Raw genomic sequence first — 19,920 nt, 5'->3', positions numbered from 1 at the left:
AATTCGAGACCGAACTGTTCTAACTCCAATTTGCTTCGTCACAGCAAACCTGTTTTGGCTGGTGACGATGCTTATTTATTTTAATTCATAATTGGAATTTACCGGTGGCTGCATATATGTGCATGTGTGTGTGCATATGTGTCTAATATGTACATCATTTTTTTATGATGTTATTTATGCAGCCACCGGTAATGTAACAAACAACACTGTTGCGCAAAAATCTAGCATCTTTTATGAACATTTCTGGCCCCCGAATGACAAGTGTTTACATTCATTTTTGAAATACAATATTGTTCTTTATATTTTTGGCATATTTTTTATTGGACCTGCAAACACGTAACCCAGTTGGGTATCATAGGCCAGGACATCTCCAATTCCAGCCTCCTTGCACTCGTCTTTTCTTATGGCTGAGTAAACGTCAGCACCCAGTTCCACATCGACGGGATTGTTGCCTCGGGGATCAGGGTCGGCTAGGGCGCAATTTCTGAAACTTCTTGTGGGGTCCTCGAGGATCGGGTCCGAGTAAATGCGCCTTGGCAAATCTTCGATTATCAAGGCATTGACTCTAAGACTCCAGTGGCTGTTTGTGCGGCGGGGCGAAACCGTAAAGGTGGTAAATCGCTGCCCTTTGTAAATCCGCGATTGTAGGCCCAATCTACGGAAAGCCGCATACGATATTTTGGACATCGTCGCTGATTGGCTTAGCATGCTGTACCCCTCTATTTTGTCAGCCTTGATGCGCACCATAGCCGTTGGCACAAATACCAAATCCCACGCAAAGTTTGGTGTTGTTACAACTTCCACATTTAGGGATACTTCCTCCAGCTGAGACGCCCCGTGTAGCAGCGTATGATGCCGATTGTTGCACCTCCTGCAACCAGTCAACGACGGACAGTCAGGGGCCAAATGACTTCTGGCAAGGCAATTTCTGCAGTACCCCCTACGCTCCACAGTCTCATAGCGCTGGAAGGGGGTCTGGTAGCGAAACCTCTCGCAAGCACTGAGGGCATGGTCCTCCTGACACAACCCACAGGAATATTGCCAATAGCTGGGTCGTTCTTGGCGTTGGCGGGATCTTGCAGCGGAGCGGCTTCGTTGACGTCTTTCTGGTGATGTGGAACTGGGAAGTCTGCGGTGTCTATGAGCCGGTCTGCTGGGAATGGGTTCGGTTGGGCGTCTGGGTCAGCTAGAACTTCTCGCTGTTGGACGTGCGGATTGGTTGGGACTGCGGCTGCGATCATCTAAACGGCAGTCTTGATTGGGCAAGTAGGCGGCCATATCTTAAAAAGAAACCAAAGGCGAGTACTATGTTCTTTTTTAAGTAGGATTCCGGCTAGTCAGTCGGAAAACAATTTGACAATTTTTGTGATAGGTCTGCTTATGTTGCCACTTGATGTCCGTATGTCTACAACCCTCGTATTCTGATCGGTATCGAGATATGTTTTTGCAATTCGACCCAACTTCCATTCATTTGGAGCCAACCTATCGTCCTTTATGACTACTAAATCTCCTTCTTTGACATTCTCCTTTTCACGCTTCCATTTAGTTCTTCTGTGAAGTTCGTGGAGATATTCTAATTTCCACCTATTGCAAAAGTATTGTGAAATAACTTTGAGTCGTTTCCAACGATTTACTAGACTAAGATCTGTGTCGGAAATGTCGGGATCAGCAGGAGTAAGAATTGATGTTCCAATTAAGAAATGACCAGGAGTTAACGGGGAAAGGTCATTTGGATCATCGCTACCAGGACTTAAGGGTCGCGAATTAAGGCAGGCTTCAATTCTTGCTAAGATAGTTGTAAATTCTTCAAATGTGAAATTCATTTTTGGAATACTTTTTCGCAAATGCATTTTAAACGATTTAACGCCGGCCTCCCACAAACCGCCATGTGCGGAGCGCCAGGCGGGATAAATTTCCAAGTAAGATTTTGATTGAAATTGTTTTGGATTGTGCTACTTTGAATATTCTTCATGAAAGCTAATCGATCTCGCTTTAATAGATCGACCGCTCCCACAAAATTGGTTCCGTTGTCAGAAAATATACAAGACGGACAACCTCGCCGACTTATGAATCTGGAGAAAGCGGCGAGAAAGGCATATGTAGATAAATCGCTAGTTGGTTCTAAATGTATAGCCTTGGTGGCGAAGCAGACGAACAGGCAAACATAGCCTTTTGTTATAAAGCAAGCCCTTCCTGAATAACTTTTAATATTAAAGGGTCCTGCAAAATCTACCCCAGTGTTTGTAAAGGGTCGAGACAGAAAAGTACGTTCGGGTGGCAGCGAGGCCATTATTTGAGTTTGGGTTTGTTTCTTGTGAATTAAGCAGATTCGACATTTTCGTATAGTTTGTTTAACCAGAGATTTGAGTCCAAATATCCAGAATTCGGATCTTTGCACTCGGGTCATCAATTGATTACCACCATGTAAAGTGATCTTATGAGTGAATTCGACCAACAATTTGCTAAGGGTAGTTCCGTGTGGTAGTAATATGGTATGACGTTCGCTATATGTAAGGGCTGGAGATTGAACTAATCTGCCATTAGCTCGAATAATACCCTTTGAGTCGAGAAACGGGTTTAACGTCAATAGAGGGCTAGATGAAGAAATTGGAGACTTTTTCATTAGTGAATTATATTCATCTGCATAAACGAATTTTTGTGTACGAATTATGCAAGATCGTTTTCCATCTTGGATTTCGGCTGCGGTAAGATCTATTGATGAGGAGCGAAGAGACAACCAATCTGTTCATAAAAGTTAGCCCGGCCCGTAAGATTTAATGTCGAATTAGCCATGCCCGTCTGTGGAAATCACACTAGCATTCGAACGAAATGAAGTAGATTGAAAACATTTTGTTGATAAGGAGTTTAGATCCGTCAAATATAACTGCACCGCCAGAGTTAAGGTGTTTTGGTGGTTTTAGACATATTTTTCAACAGAATTTTCTGTATTATGGTAGTCCTCGCAATAACCGTCCATATAGATCCATGTTCAAACATAGTCCCCACATGACTGCGTCCCCTATATTCACGATTTGTGTCACACTAATCCTCCGAATTACATCAAATTTGATATTTGCTGCCCGTAATGGTGTTCCAGTTGTTTTTATATTAGTCCGCGTCTTCGTATAACCCTCATATAACGGTACCTCCCGATATTCAGTATTTTGTTGGTTTTGCTAAACTTTTCACACAATTTTAATACCCTCCATACTATGGAGGGTATGTTAACTTTGTCATTCCGTTTGTAACTCCTCGAAATACTCATGACAGACCCAACAAAGTATATATATTCTTGATCAGCGTAAAATTCTAAATCGATTTAGCCATTTCCGTCTGTCTGTTGTAATCACGCTATCTTTCAAACGAATTGAGATAGAAGACTAAAATTTTGCACACGTGTTTATTTTTCCAGTAGGCAGGTTAAGCTCGTAAATGGGCCATGTGGGTCCACGTTTTCATATAGCCCCCATATATAAGTACATCCCGATGATTTGATGATTTTAACGACATTATTCACCGGAATTATTTCAACTTTGGTATTTGAAGTTCAAAACGGATACTACAGCCTATGACAGAAAGTTATCTGTGCAGGTGCACGTCTTCATATAGCCCCATATAACGGTACCTCCCGATATTCGATATTTTGATGATTTTAGCGAAATTTTTCACCGGAATTGTTTCAAATTTGGTATTTGATATTCGTAATGGATACTACAACCTATGACAGAAAATTGTCTATGCAGGTCCACGTCTTCGTATAGTCCCCATATAATGGTGTCTCCCAAAATTCGGTATTTTGATGATTTTAGCGTCATTATTTAACGGAATTGTTTCAAATTACGTATTTAGAGTTCGTAATGGAAACTACAGTCTGTGACAGAAAATTGTCTATGCAGGTACAGGTCTTAGTATAGGCCCCATATATCAGTACCTCCCTATATTCGGTATTTTAGGTACAATACCCACCGAAATTTTTTGAGATGTCGTATTTTACGTTCGTAATGGATGCTATAGCCTGTGACAGAAAATTGTCTGTGCTGGTCCAGGTCTTCGCACAGCTCCGATATAACGGTACCTCCCTATATACGATATTTTTATGATTTTAGCTACATTGTTCACCGTTTATTTCAAGTCTCGAATTTGAATATGGTAATGGCTTATGACCCCAATATAACGGCTATATTCGGTATTTTTAAAATTTTAACAACATTTTTTAAGGACTTTATTTTTTGAAAATTTCCAAATTCGTTCCAAATGGTGGAGGGTATTTAAAGTTCGGCCCGGTCGAATTTACTGCATTTTAACTATTTTTTTTTTTAATTTTTGAATTTTGAGTTAAAATTTTGAGAGAAGTAAAAAAGAAATCCAGATATACATTATCACATACTCACCACTATGTCTGATGAACCGCTTCGCCGTTGGTTAAGCGGTTCATCAGGCATATTTGGTGTGGATGATGGCTTACGAGGACCTTTCTTTGGAAAGTAGTATTTATTTCGAACTTATTGCTCTCCAAGTTCGACTCAAGTTCTATTAGCAAATCTTTTTCACCGAAATGCTTGCTGTTCTAACGATGGATATTTTGCCAACAATAAGTACATTCCGCCAATGCATACACCGATGAGGCGCATCATCTAACACACCGAGTTCCGCGGATCAAGTCCAATAGCCGGACTTTCATAGTTTTTTAGTTTTGCCTTGTTATGACGAAAGTCATATGTTTATGATTTATTTGATTATTTCTCTTTCGAGACAAGCTTAATGATCTTAAATTTGCAGTCACACATAACATTTTTCGGGTTATTTCCGACCGAACATAGCTGTTTCTTACTAGTAAATAATACAATATATATATGTGACGCAATTGACCAAATATGAATAAACGCTTCCATACTGTATATTACTTAAGGAAATTCAAAATGGCACAAAATGAGAATGTATGAAATGAGTAATCTACCCCAGCCTCACTAATAACCAAAAAAACCACAAAAAAAAAATGTTCATGGTTTTACTTGAAATTGTGATAAATGACATGATGTCCACATGGAATCGCAGTTTTAAGCTGGTGATATTTTTGTTTGCATCTGGCATGTCATTCAAAAACTTTTTTATCTATATAAAGTTGTAGTTTTTGTTTAAGTTTCAGTTAATTTGGTCATTTTACTGGAAAAAAATACACTTTCTGAGTTATTTTTCAGACAACAGAAAGTCTAATTTCTCTTTTGATAAGAGAAGAAGAATGTGCTCATTATTAATGCTTTTAAAATTTATTGGTGCTTGTGTTCTTGGTAAGTGAAATATACAATAAATATATTTTTATCTACTTTTCTAAAAAATATTCTCAAAAGAAAATATGTTTTAGAAAGAAGATTTTACCAGTCCCATAATAATTGCAATTTGTCATCGAAATAAAAATTTTATTACATGGATTTGTCAGTTGTGCGAACATCTTCGTGTCATTCGCTTACTTTTGCGGTAATTGCAAATGAAATCAACGCCCTTCATTGTTGATTTGAAAGTGCTTAATAAGCATCAGACAAGTGGAATTTATATTTGTGTGCGTGTTCAATGATTTGAAATATTAAAGCATACTGTCATGGTGTTTCAATTTTTCAACATTTTGGCGAGATTTATTTATGCGGATTTATGTTTAAAAATTATTTTGATATAATAAACTCTAAAAAGTATTTTATTCGGTCAAAATCAATATGTTAAATTGCTCATCTGGATTTAAAGATGTTGCAGAGCAATATTTTGTGTGCCATATAGTAAGAATTTATTACACAAATTGTTTTGTCTTTGAGTTCTTCGAAGCAATCCTTTAAATTATGAAGTAGTTCGTCTTTATATGATGGTCAGTATACTAAATATTGCGTATATGGCAAATATTTCGAGGTGTTCCAAAGTTTTCACTCTCTCCATATATATATATTAGGTTATAATAAAGCATCAGTAATAGGCAAAATTTAAAATATATGTAAGGCTTAATTTTTAAGAGCTAAAGGAAAGTGATACAAAAAAATAATTAAATCTTTATTAGAATTGATAGTGCGGTCTAAATTATTTCATTATTTACCGCGACTGCGCCTCAAACTATCCATCCGCTAAGTCCAATTTTGGCATACTCTTTTCAACATTTCAACCGATATCGGATGAATAAATGCTTCAATGTGGTCCTCAAATTCGGCAATTGAAGCAGGCTAGTCTAGACATGAGTTTTAATATAGCCCCACAAGAAAAAAGTCCTAAGGAATTAAATCGCATGATAGACTGATCCCGAATGTGATATAAAATGTTCGCGTCTCCGAGTGCTCTGTGGCATGTGGCAACGTCTTGTCATGAAAGTCAAGCTCTTGCATTTTGGAAAAAAGTTGAATATCATCTCACAGTTACGTTTTTATTTTTTTGTTATTATCCTTTTTTCTAAAACGTAGTATCATTGGATCCGCTTAATATGCATTCTTCTGCACGTAAGATATCATATAGTCGACTCGCCCTGCTTTTGCCTATTCCTCCCATTTTTGTTATTATGCTCTTTTTTTAAAAAAAAAGCTTTAACATTTAACCACCTACGTACCTGTAACAATGTATTTTATTTCTCTCAAATAAGAGATAAGTTGTCTAGTGACTTTTAATGGTACTTGATGTGTTCGTATTTCGTACTGTTTTCTTTTTTTACAAATTAACAAAATCAGACAGAGTCTAGATGGTCAACAAACTTCTTAAGGTTCTATTCTTCTTCTTAAGAACATTTATTTTGGACATGAGAGTGAGCTCAAATTATTCGGCGTCCTAAAGTGTGACGCAATAAGTAATAACAATTCCATTGCATTTTTATTAGCTAATAACAAAATTGTGTACTGAATAATATTTTATTTTTATAACTAACATAGATTTTTAACAAAAACACATAAACAAGGTAACAACAGGTTGTTAATAAAATTTTAATGACTTGAAGTTTTTTCTCATGTTCTGACTTTCCATTTTTGGCAGCTAATAAAATGGAATAAGTAAATCCTAAAAGATTTCTTAACATTAATTCTTGCTTTTCTTCTTCATTACAAATAGCATAAAATTGATTGTATCTAAAAAAATCCCAATGGTAAAGGATATAATAAGGGTCCACCAAGGGTTTACTTTTTACGAGTAAACTTAAAATGTAGGGTGTTATAGTAGAAGATATATGTCCATACTGCCCACTTTTCTTCATCTTAAGATAACATAACGATGTTCAATTATGGAACTGTGAAATGTACCATTCATACATTACGCCAAACAAAGATATCTAATATTAAAAAAGTTCCATTCTTTCTCACTTCGTTGTAATCAATTCGTTACGCGTTGTTTGGACAATTTTTTGAGTTTTTTTTGAGATAATGCCAATACCCTTTCATGGCTAATATCTAGGTTATTCAATGTTCTCTTTGTTAATACTTTGTCTCCATTCTCCTACGCCTTGTGCATATCTTGATTTTCCTATATTTTTGTAAAGTTTTTTAGGGTAACAATAGTAAATTACATATTTGTAACGGTAAATGTTATTTCTTCTCGTAGACATGATATTTAGATTTTTTTTATTAAAACGAGGAAGCAGAGAAACCAAAAAAAAAAAAAAAAAAAAACTAATACAATAGAAGGCAGGATTCCAGACGAATTCACTGAACAATAAAAAGAAGGATGGCTAAGAGATACCGAAATTGACGATGGCCATTTTTTTGGTAAGCTACAACAGTCGTAAATTGAAAATAAGGAAGTAACAAAGCTATTTTTATCGAAAAAGTTATTTTTATCCCAGCAAAAAAAAAAAGAAATAAAGAAATAATGAATAGAATTATAACAGACATATTTTTTTTGTCTTTGTGAAATTATAAAAATTTAACTTAAAGTTTTTACCTCACGTGCCAGCACCTGTGTAAATGCGGATATTGTTGTTAGGTAACCTTCTACTCTTTCCGTTTCTAATTTACCAAATTGTGGATTATTAATTTAAATAATATGACTTTAGCCTTAAAGACACAAAAAACGCAATATTAAACGATGTTGACAAATTAACAAAGGGCGAATTTACATAGAAATTCCAAATATCAGAAGTTACCGTTTTTATGCCATATGTTACATGTGGTGTAGGATATTATTTTATAGCTTATTATTATACCCTACACCACATAGTGGTAAGGTTATTATGTCTTTGTGCATTTGTTTGTGATATGGAGAAGGAAACAAGATAGACCCATATTTACTTTTGAGGATATTCATAGAATCACTTTCTGAGTCGATTTGTGCATGTATTCTAGTGAAAAAATGCAGGTCGCATTTATTATCCGATTGAGATGAAATTTTGCAAACAATATTTGTTTGGCCCAAGGATAGTGATAATCGAATGAAATTTAGATATTTTGGCACATCCGACCGAATTGAGTAAGAAGCAAGTACATCAAATTTGGTGGAAATCGGTTCAGATATATTTTTTGTGTTTAAGTCCCTCACATTCGTAATATGCATTTAACAACAATGATATTTGGTACCTGATATCAGATACAGCCCAGAAATACAGCTGCCAAATTTTATCGAGATCGGTTCAGATTTGGGTATAGCTCCCATATATATCGTCAACCTATTTCGGGTTAATTGTGCACCAAATGGCCAGTATAAGTCGACAAGTCCTGAATTTGACACATCCGACCGAATTCAGTTAAGAAGTAAGTACTTCAAATTTGGTGAAAATCGGTTGAAATATAAGAATAGCTCCCATATATATGTTTCATCCGATTTGGTATTTAAGTCCCTCACATTCTTAATATGCATTCGACAGCGATGATATTTGGTACCCGATATCTTATGGAGCTCGGAAATAGCTTTGTCAAATTTTATCGAGATCGGCTAAGATTTGGATATAGCTCCCATATACATCCTTAATCCAATTTCAGGTTTATTGTGCAAATAAAGGCTAATATCAGCCCAATTGAGTGAATTTCGGGTCGTACGTTTCCCTTTTGTGCAACTCGGATCCGATATATATACTATTATTATAATCCTTCTCCAAATGATATCATACACTCTATAGCAAACTATAACTTCTCCAAGGCCAAATGTTGGTAGGTGGTATGATCTACTTGACATAAATTCTTTTATTACGGGAACTCTACTAAATATGCATAGTGGTGTAGGGTATCATATAGTCGGCCCGGCCCGACTTTTGACTTTTTCTTGCTGGTTTATAGATATAAAACAAAAACTATCTACTTCTTTCTAACTGTTATCGAATAGGGGTTATATTTTAAATCTTAAGCGTATGATAATTTCGATTGGCCCACAAAGTTTGTGGCACGTCAAAGAATTGATCCTAGACCAGCGATATAAAATATCGATTTGTATATCTTGACGAGCAGTGTCCGTCTGTAAATGTTAAAGGATAATTCAGCCACAGGTTGTAATTATTTTCGGATTCTCGAAAAATTTTGCGCGGTATCTGGGTCAGCTTTAGAATAGGACATTTTCGTGTCGTAGAATGTAAAATGGTCGGTCTCACCCGAACATAGGCTTTGCTATACAATTGAACATATTGAAAAATCATTCTAAAAATCAACGTTCATTCTCCAATTTCCGATATTTAGGGGTATATTCATTTAATTTTATTTAAAGTCATATTTTGTAATTATTAGGTAATTTGTCGAATAATCCTCATACACCTGAAAGCAATATATTCTCAACCTACGTATGAGTTTTTTTAGTCTGAAAATATTTTATTTAAATTTTTTTATTTATTTTTTTAAATTGATAAAAATTTGGCACTTTAACCCAAAAAGCCACATAAAACCTAAATCAAACGAAATATTTACCCAATATAAGGCTAATAAACTCAACGACATATATTAAAGCTTTTGTTTATCGGGAAAACCATATTACATGTTATTTAGCTAATTGAGTACATGTCTGCCCAGTCGACTACTAAAACCCTTGTCAAATGTGTTTGGCAAATTTGTCTGAACATTTGAATGTTGTGTTGTCATTCTCCATACATTATTTGAATGATAGAACATGCCAAGTCAAACGCCATAATTTTTACTTTTTTTTTAATTTTATTGAATGAAAGCAAAAAATGTCGGAAATAGCATTAAACTTTAGAATAAGTTAGATTTGTTCGAATTGGTCACCATTGCAACGTATTATGGCTTACAAACGGCCAATGAAACCGTCACATGTGGCCCGAATGTTGCTCTGCAGTATTTTGTCCCATTCCCGGAGAAGCGCTTACTTGAGGTGATCGACACTTTGGTATTTTTTAGTGCCAACCTTGCTTTCCAAAATACTCCAGACACAATAGTCCAACGGATTGGTATCCGGAGATTTTGGTGGCCATTGTGCGCTGGAAATGAAGCGAGGAAACTCATTTTGAAACCATTCCTGGGTGGCGCGTGCTGAGTGCGATGGTGCTGAGTCCTGTTGGAATGTCAAGGGTCTGCGGCTTGAGTTCTTGTAGCCAACCGAAGGTGCACATTTTCAGCTGACCTCTTTGGCAAGTAAGCGCGATCATTTTGTTTGTTTACAAACTGCTGGGCAACGAATGTTTTCTCATCGGAGAAAACCAAATTCGGCAGTTCACCACTTTCGGCCAGTAAAGCAACTCTTTAGTTCTTTTGAGTCTGAGTCTATTTTTTTCTGTTGCGGTGTAAGTTCTTGCACTTTTTGGAAGTTTTACCCCGAGCTCATTTTTCAATCACTGCAACGCGGGATTCGATCAAGTCGCTTCTTTACTTTTCGAACCATTTCTGCTGATGTTGCTGTTTTCTTCCGTCCACTTGCTTGGCGTCGGGCTTCGCTACCAGTATCACGGTAACGAGCGATGATACAAAAGATTTATTCACATTTAAATGTTGGAGTGCTCTAACGATAGCCACTTGTGGTTTTCCAGCCAAATATAAAGAAATCATACTGTTACGCTTGAATTCTATCTCGAATAACTTAAATTCTCACCAAAATGCTTTTGTACGCTTGTAATAATAATCTCTGGTATAATTTTAACAGCTGTCGGACGAGTGGCTTTGAAATTACAGCAGTCTGAAATTGGTTGCAGTTTTTTCATCTCACCCTGTACATCATCATACTGAATGGGTGTCTGTCTGTTGTAATAACGCTAGAGTCCAAATGGATTGTGATATGAAGCTAGTTTTATAGGAAGATCGAGTTCAAAAATAAACTAAATCGGTCCACGATATTCGGCATTTTGACAATTTTAGCCACATTTTCTAACTGGTTTGTTTGAAGTTCGGGATAAAGAGTTCGTAATGGTTCTTCCTGTTATGGCAAGAGGAAATTATAAATAAACACTTATTTAAGAACTCTATGTATTTATAGTTCGAATATAATAAAATGTCTTTAATTTACTAACGTGTATGAATCTAAGTAAAATGTTGAAGGTCATTATTGAAAAGAAAATTAACTGTATTATATTCATAACACACCTTGCTACAACATACGCTTCATCGATGCGAATTTATCATCACAATGACATAATAAACTTTATTTTTTTATTATTGTGAAATAAATTGGAAAAGAAATTTTCTTTTGATTTCTTGCTTTGGTCACAACATTGTACAGATGTTGCATCCCTTATTATAAAGCTATATTTTCTAACAATAAATATGTGTTGCGGACTGTGATGAAAGTAATCTCATTTTGACAGCAAGTCTTAAGGTATTGTGTGTGTTTGTTTTTGTCATATAGGAAATACCAATATAATGGAAAAGTAAGTTTTGAGAAACATGAAATACCATATTAAATTATATTGATGAATTTCAATTTTAATCCTGAAGCTACAAGAGAATAAAATAAGATCCCTGTACTAGGCCAGAATATTATTCTTTCAACATTTTAAGATTTTGTAAACTAAAATAATATAAACAGTATAAAAAATGTATTCATTTTACCAAAGATATTTAATAAACATTTAGTAATAAAATTTTAAGTGCGAAAAATATGCTCTGTTCCAGAACCTGGAAGAATCTACAAGTTTTGCAGTTTTTTTTTTGATATCATAAAGGAAAAACGGTAATCTTAGTAAAAAGTTTTACATTCTTGCAGTCCTGAGACAGAACAATATTTGGTATTTAAAATGGATCATAAAGGTGCCCTGTTTGCCCCACATATAGATATTAAAAATGTAAGGATTTGAGGATTTGAGTCATATGTTTTCAACCGAATTTACTAAAAATCGGCAGTTTTTGTCGCAGTGACCAGAGAAGAGCAATGCAAAGAACTGATCATATAGATACCGATATAACAATATCTCCTGTTATTTAGCATTTCCATAATAGTCAATACCTTTAACGGAAAATAATTACTTATGCAGGTTCGTACATCCCCATAAAACAAGCCCTTCCGACATTCGGTATTTTATTGAATTTAGCTACATTTAACAATAGAATTGTTGGAAACTTGGTATTCGAAGTTCGTCATGAGTATCATCCCAAACAATCAAAATTCTTACGGAGCATACCTAGTTTATATATTTGCAGAATTTATGAGAAATTATATCCCCGATTTGGTTATAATTTGGTATTGCTGTATCTCATGACATGTCGCATTTATGGCCCGATCTTCACGAAATTTAGAATGGAGGTGGGGCTAGGGTCAGAAATGGACCAAAAACTGAAAAAATTCCTGATTTTGCAGTTGCTCTACAGGTCGCAATTATAGATCAATCGAAGCGGAAGTTAGCACGGGGCTAGAGCATAGGGCTAGGCAGAAGCCTTCCAATTTTGATGGTCTTCGGGTAATATTTAGTGGGTGAAATAGGCCTCAACATTTGTGTTAAATAAAAGTCAAATTTTCAATTAAACCGCGAATATTTTTAATCCCGGCGAAATCACAAATAGACGAACAGGTCAATTCAGACCGGTACGTAGATGCCGATAGTAAATATATCGGATGTATATAGCGAAATATATACAATGTGTATATACAAAGGAAGGGGATGTTAGTTAGAATGCTTATATCTCAAGAATGGCTGGACCGATTTTGACAAATTTTGTCAATTCAGAATGCCCCCTTGACATAAAATTATAAAATCTAAAAAAATCGCAGAAAAATATGCCAATAATGATGTAAATATAGATTTTGTAGTATTTTGTGACATTTTTTTATTTTTTCATATTTTTTATCGCATGCGATTTTTTCAATTAGAAAAAGGGTAGGGTTGGTCTCAGAAGGGCTAGGCCTATTGTTTTCAAAGATGTCCGCAATATATTAGGGGTTGCCATGAGCCAACCACCAAAAATTATCCTGATTTTGCAGCCGTTATAAAGGTCACAAATAGAAACCAAAGAACACGAAATCTCGCATAAAGTTAGAGTTTAAGACAGCGGGTACAATGCACCACTAATTTTGTGTGAAAAAATGCCAGCATTACTTGAGGGCGATATCCGAAATACACAAATGGCGAACTTCTGGTTCTTTCATGCTGATTTCGTTGACGAATATAGCCAAATATCGTAGAGAAGCAAATCGTATAGATGAGCCTAAATTTGGAGATACAGAGGGGCTTTTTGCTTTTGGAGATGATTGCAAAATATTTAGGGGTTCAAATTAACCAAAAACAGAAATGTTTTCCGATAACACGACGTAATGCGTAAATATTAAACAAATGTCCATGGTCAAAATGCTAACGGTAATATCTAGGCAGTGCTTCGTGATATAAATTCAAATGCGAAATCTTCTAAAATGGATTTGGACTTATGGGGGCTTCTAACATATTGTAGTGTTGTAGGGTATCACATGGTCGGCCCCGCACGACTATAGCCTTTGCTTACTTGTTTTATTTTAAAATAATAACAATTCATATTATAGAAACCATAGGAAAATATGTTTTGTAAAATTAATTTAATTCTGGAAAATTTTTGAAAATTTTGGCATTTAACACATACATTCAGAATTAAACATTTCAAGTTTCAAAAACAATTTTCATATAATTTGAAGAAGATGTTATCTAAAATTTTGAAAAGCTACTGCCTAAAAATATCTTCGTAAATAATTTAAAAAGGATACCGCCGAAAATAGTTTTTATAATTTTGTCAATATCATCAATAATTTCAAGAATTTTGTCGAATGGATATTGCCTGGCTATCAACTAAACGAGAAGCATTCCACCATCTTCGAACCCCCCAAACAATTTTTAATTATTACGATTTAAATTTGCAACCTCCAAGTGTTTAATGTGAGTATTAAATGAAATCTAATATCGATCAGTTTTTTTTTCACAAAGTCGGGTTTAAATATCCAAGAAAAGGAGGAAATACCGTTGGGCGGGTTTATCTATTGAGAAGGTATTCGACGAAAAATTCGTGAAAGAATAACATGTAACATTTAAAATTTGCTGTCAACGTCCATCTGCTAACACGATCTAAGTTTTACAATAATATTACGATGTACCAAGTTTGGACCAAACCGGATACTCCCTTCGAGAGTTATTGTGAGCACCAGCCAGGACGGACGGACATCGCTAGATCGACTCCAAATGTCCTGAAATGGATTTGGTACAAAGAGACATAGGGTCTAAAACCGTTATTTCGCTGAAGCACCATTTGGGCCATATCTCTAGCGATATGGCTGAGGGTATAATAAAGGCTTCACAACCTATAACACAATGTGTTCGGTTTATTAAAATTTAAATCAGTCCAAGTAGTTTGTAAGACCTCGAAATATTTATCTTTGACCCACCATCTAGTATATCGATGTTCTTATCTCGCCGAACTGAGTCGTTCTAGATATGTCTGTGCGGCCGTCTGTCCTTATTAATTTGTAACCACTCTTCAGATCGCAGCCATGTTTCGAATCTCACGAAATTTTGTAAGGATTTAATGAAAAACCAGTAAGGAAAGCTCAAAAGTCGGGCGGGGCCGACTATATGATACCCTACACCACTATGCATATTTAGTAGAGCTCTCGTAAAAAGGATAAAGATATATATGGGAGCTATATCTAAATTTGATCCGATTCTCACCAATTTCAATAGGGTTCGTCCTTGGGCCAAAAAAATATTGTTTGGAAAATTTCATCTCAATCGGATAATAAATGCGACCTGCATTTTGTTCACAAGAATACATGGACAGACGGACGGACGGACAGACGGACTGACATGCATAAATCGACTCAGAAAGTGATTCTATGAAGGTTCTCAAAAGTAACTATGGGTCTATCTCGTTTCCTTCTCCATGTTACAAACAAATGCACAAAGACATAATACCCTTACCACTATGTGGTGTACGGTATAAATAGTAGTATATTGGAGATGAAATGGACCAAAAACTTAATTATTCACTATTTTTCAGTCGTTTCAGAGGCCAACATTATAGACCGATCGACACAAAATTTACCATGGGGTTAGGGTTAGATCAAGACAGAAACCTAAAATTTTGAACGGTCATCGGACAATATTTAGTAGATTTAATGGACCAAAATTTTTTGGTAAAAAGTATATAAAAAGTATCTATATATATAAAAGAAGAAAATGTTTGTTTGTTTGTTTGTAATTTATGGACTCGAAAACCGCTGAACAGATTTTCTTGAAAATTTCCAAATATACTACAACATCGCCTGAAAGTAACATAGGCTATAAAATTTTTCGAAATTCCACTTGGAACTGGATATATATCATTAGAATCGGAGGTGCCTCCAAAAATTTAGATTTTATATGCACATAATTACTGATCGAATACAGATACAGCGTCCAAATTTGGAATGCGTAACAAAATTTGAAACAAAAATAAATTTTTCCAAATTATATTGAAATCGGTTTGGATATAGCTCCCATATATATTTTCAGCCGATTTTATGTATTTGATGCATTAAATACGCTGTGTACGCCGCAGCTCAATAAAATTTGGAAATTGTCTAGAAAATCAGTTTGGCAAATTATATTGAAATCGGTTCAGATTTGGATATAGCTCCCATATACAGTTTCGGTCGATTTCATGTATTTGATACACCAAAGACGATATGTATGTTCGATTCCAATGAAATTTGGAATGTGCGACGGGATTTTGATCTCAAAATAAATTTGTCAAATTATATTGAAATGGGTTCAGATTTGGATATAGCTCCCATATATATTTTCGGCCGATTTCACATATTCCGATTCCAAAGAAATTCAGACAGATAGACGAAACCTGGTACCCCAAAAAAATGCTATGTTATATTGAAATCTGTTGAGGTTTGAATATGGTTACCATATGTATATTTCGGCCGATTTCATGCATCTTGTGCACCAAACACGATATGTATAAGCCGATTCCAATGATATTCAGAATATGTGCCGGAATTTGGTTACAATAATATTTTCCCGTATTTGACGCACCAATTTCAATGAAATATGGAAAGTGTGACGGAATTGGGTGTTATAGTAAATTTTGTCAAATTACATTGAAATCGGTTAAGATTGGGATATGATTTTATTAAGAAGCGTTTACCCACAACGCCTTTTCAATGGTATTAGGTTAACAGTAAAAAACTACACAACAATTTAATTGGTTACGATACGATTATTACGGGAAAGTATGTTGCTACTTCGAATTCTCTAATTGCAACAGAAATTCCACTCAACTTCTAAAGATGGAAGTTTCCTGCATGCTTGACATTTGCTATGAAATTAATAAATCCGAAGGATAAACCCTTGGTATATGCGGACAAAATTTGGCCCGTTCACGCGTGGGTAGACCGAGCTATTTGTTTATTTACGCATTAAAGTGTTACAATACTTATTTTATTTTTGAATTTGTTTTATTTTTTTATACCAATATATATTCGTTTATAAAATTTTGAATGCATATAAAATGAAAGGGGTTGTGAAGCGCACCGGGTTCAGCTAGTATAGTATATATAAATGGCCATACATGAAATAATCTTCTAGTAAACTCAGTATTCTCGAAAATAATTTTAGAACTATGTTGTAGAGTATCACATGTTAGGCCCTAGTTGCATATAGCTTTTGCTTAATTGTTTATTGGACAATTCTTCTTAGAATTTTATTTCATTAGTTACATAAGTTTTATACCATGATACGAAAAGAGAAGTCCTGCTGTCAGCGACCATTATTGTTTTTGTTATGTCATACAGAATTTACTTTGAAACTTGTTGTTGATTTTCATTTTTAACATTCTTATCCCTGGTGTCTTTTCATTTCACTTCGTTTATTTAAAGCCAGTGGCATTTGGCAGTAATGGAAGCTGTGTGATTTCTTAGAAAAACCCCGTGGCAATATTGTTGACAAATAGAAAGAAAACGTTATGCGGCGAGGTTAGGAATCTTACCAAAGATATCTAGGTGTAGTGGGTCACTTCTGTTTCTGTTAAAAAAATGGAAAAAATGCACATTTTAGTCATCAGTATAAATTGCAAAGTTTTTAATGTTTAGAAAATTCTTGAAATTATAAAAACTGAGTAGGTCGATCAGTTTCAGGTTCTGAATATTTTGAAGATTTTAGCCACACAACGAAAGTGTTTAAAATTTGTTTTTGATTTGTGTCAATACTAACCACTGCAGCTAATAATTATTTTCATTGCTTCTCGCTTTCCTGTAGTCCTAATATAATGACATCTCCCGATTGTCGGCATTCTGATTTTAACCATAGCTTAACCATGAAGCGAGGAACCTCATTTTGTAACCATTCCCAGGTGGCGTGTGCTGAGTCCTGTTGGAATGTCCAAGGTCTGCGGTCAAAATTTTTGTGTGCCCGATAATATTCGGCATTTATTCTGATGCCACGATCGATTAATACGAGCGGAGGGCGACCATCGGCTGTTATGGCCATCGCCATGGCCGGCGCTTGAGTTTTGGTGGCCAACCGAAGGTGCACATTGTCAGCTAACCTCTTTGACAAGTAGCACGACAGAATGTTTTTTCATCGTAGAAAACCAAATTCGGCAGTTCACCACTTTTTAGCTCTTTTGAGTCTATTTTTTCTGTTGCGGTGTAAGTTCTTGCACTTTGTGGAATTTCGAGCTCATTTTTCAATATTTGGCGAATGGAATATTGCGATATGTTCAGCTCACGTGGGTTTCGATCAAGTCGCTTCTTTACTTTTTGAACCATTTCTGCTGATGCTTTCCGACCACTTCCTTAACGTCGGCCTACGCTACCAGTATCACGGTAACGAGCCACAAAAGATTTATTCACATTTAAATGCTGGAGTGCCACTTGCGGTGGTTTTCCAGCCAAATATAAGGAAATCACACTATCACGCTTGAATTCCGTCACGAATAATTTTTTTTTTTGGAAAATTCTCACCAAAATGCTTTTGTACGCTTGTAATAATAATCACTGGTATAATTTTAACAGCTGTCGGACGAGTGGCTTAGAAATTATAGCAGTCTGAAGTTGGTTGTAGTTTTAACATCACACCCTTTTTGTGCTTTGATCCCTTACATGATTTAAGAACTTCTTTGATGTCAACCAATATGCTGGGTATTTGGCCGGATGCCATTCCTTTTATTATCTCTGCTTCGTAACAAATATTTGTATATAATTTGTTTATTTGAGATCTAAGCTCTTCGCATTAATGCAACTCTTGATAGTATTAACTCTTCCACATAATTAAGTACATGTATACATAGATTTTGCAAAGTTCGAGTTATTTTAAGCACTTCCGTTTACACTCCTTGTTTATAAATTTCAATTCATAAACAAGAAGTATACACGGAAGTGTTTAAGATCACTCGCATTAGGCAAAAAACTAAATGCCTGTTTATACAAAAATATTTGCTTCGAAAGACTTTAACTATAGAAAACATAGGCAGCATTTGTATCAGAAACGCTCTGGGGCAACAATTTCGTTGCTGAACATTTGAACAGTTAGGTTGGCATTTAAATATTTGCTGTACATAATCTGCCACGTGTCACAAATTGCAACTGTTGCTCATAAAATACCGGAAACGATTTTTCATTAAACTACTCAATGGCAAATTTGTGTTGTTCTTATTTCTTGAAAACATCTTTAGTTTCAGGCAACAAATTGTGTGGATGTAAGTACAACAAAAGTATAGAATTTGAATGGTTTGTAATATATATAAAAAAAAGATTTAACAACATTTTAAATTATTGATTTTAACAGGTCAGTTTAACAGTAAGAGTTTTCCTTGAACATATTTAAGTAGTGTATTTATCAACTTTGAACTTCTTAGGCAGTAAATAAGCTGTGACGTGACTTCCTGAAACAAATTGTTCCAATAATAATAACTATCATATTTAGTATGATATACTTCACATAAATCTCAATAATATTTATTTGTCTGCGCTCCCAACGTTTGTCCTTTCTTTACTGATTTGTAATTTTTTTTCTTTGATAGCCTTAGTATCAAACATACATCTTTCGGTTTTGTAGTCGGACGCGCAAACAGCTCATATAGCTTCCAAGTTTTTACAACGTTAACGACGAATTCTGCTTAAAACAAATTAATATCATATTTCACCTTAAAGCACCTCTGTTTAAATAAGGAAAATTGAGCATACAAAGTATGATACTCGTATGAGCAGTAGAATGTGGGCGCTAAGTGTTATTTAATATAATTGCCTTAATATTATTTATATTTTCCGTTTAGAATTTGTTTCTTTTCTGCCCTAAAATTCCCTTTCTTAATTTAATTTATTTTCAATACAATTTCACTTGACAAAGCTATAAATAACATATTACACTTCTGTTGCCATAGAAATCTGTGATATATTTATATTTTGTTGACGTTAGTAATCCCTCAACAGAGGGTTGAACTGTTTCAATTAACTCGTACAGTTACGCCATGTGGCTTTTGATGTATACGTGTTATTCGTATTTATGACAAATTGAAGAATCAACAGGATTTGTAACCACTGAGACAATTCTAATGTTTCCCTTGTTCTACGTGATGCCTATCGTGAAGTCTGTGAAGTGTAACA

The sequence above is a fragment of the Musca domestica genome, unplaced genomic scaffold (assembly GCF_030504385.1).
Source record: "Musca domestica strain aabys unplaced genomic scaffold, Musca_domestica.polishedcontigs.V.1.1 102, whole genome shotgun sequence".
Lineage (NCBI taxonomy): Eukaryota > Metazoa > Arthropoda > Insecta > Diptera > Muscidae > Musca > Musca domestica.
The sequence above is the reverse complement of the archived record's forward strand: the minus strand, read 5'-3'. Positions refer to the sequence as shown.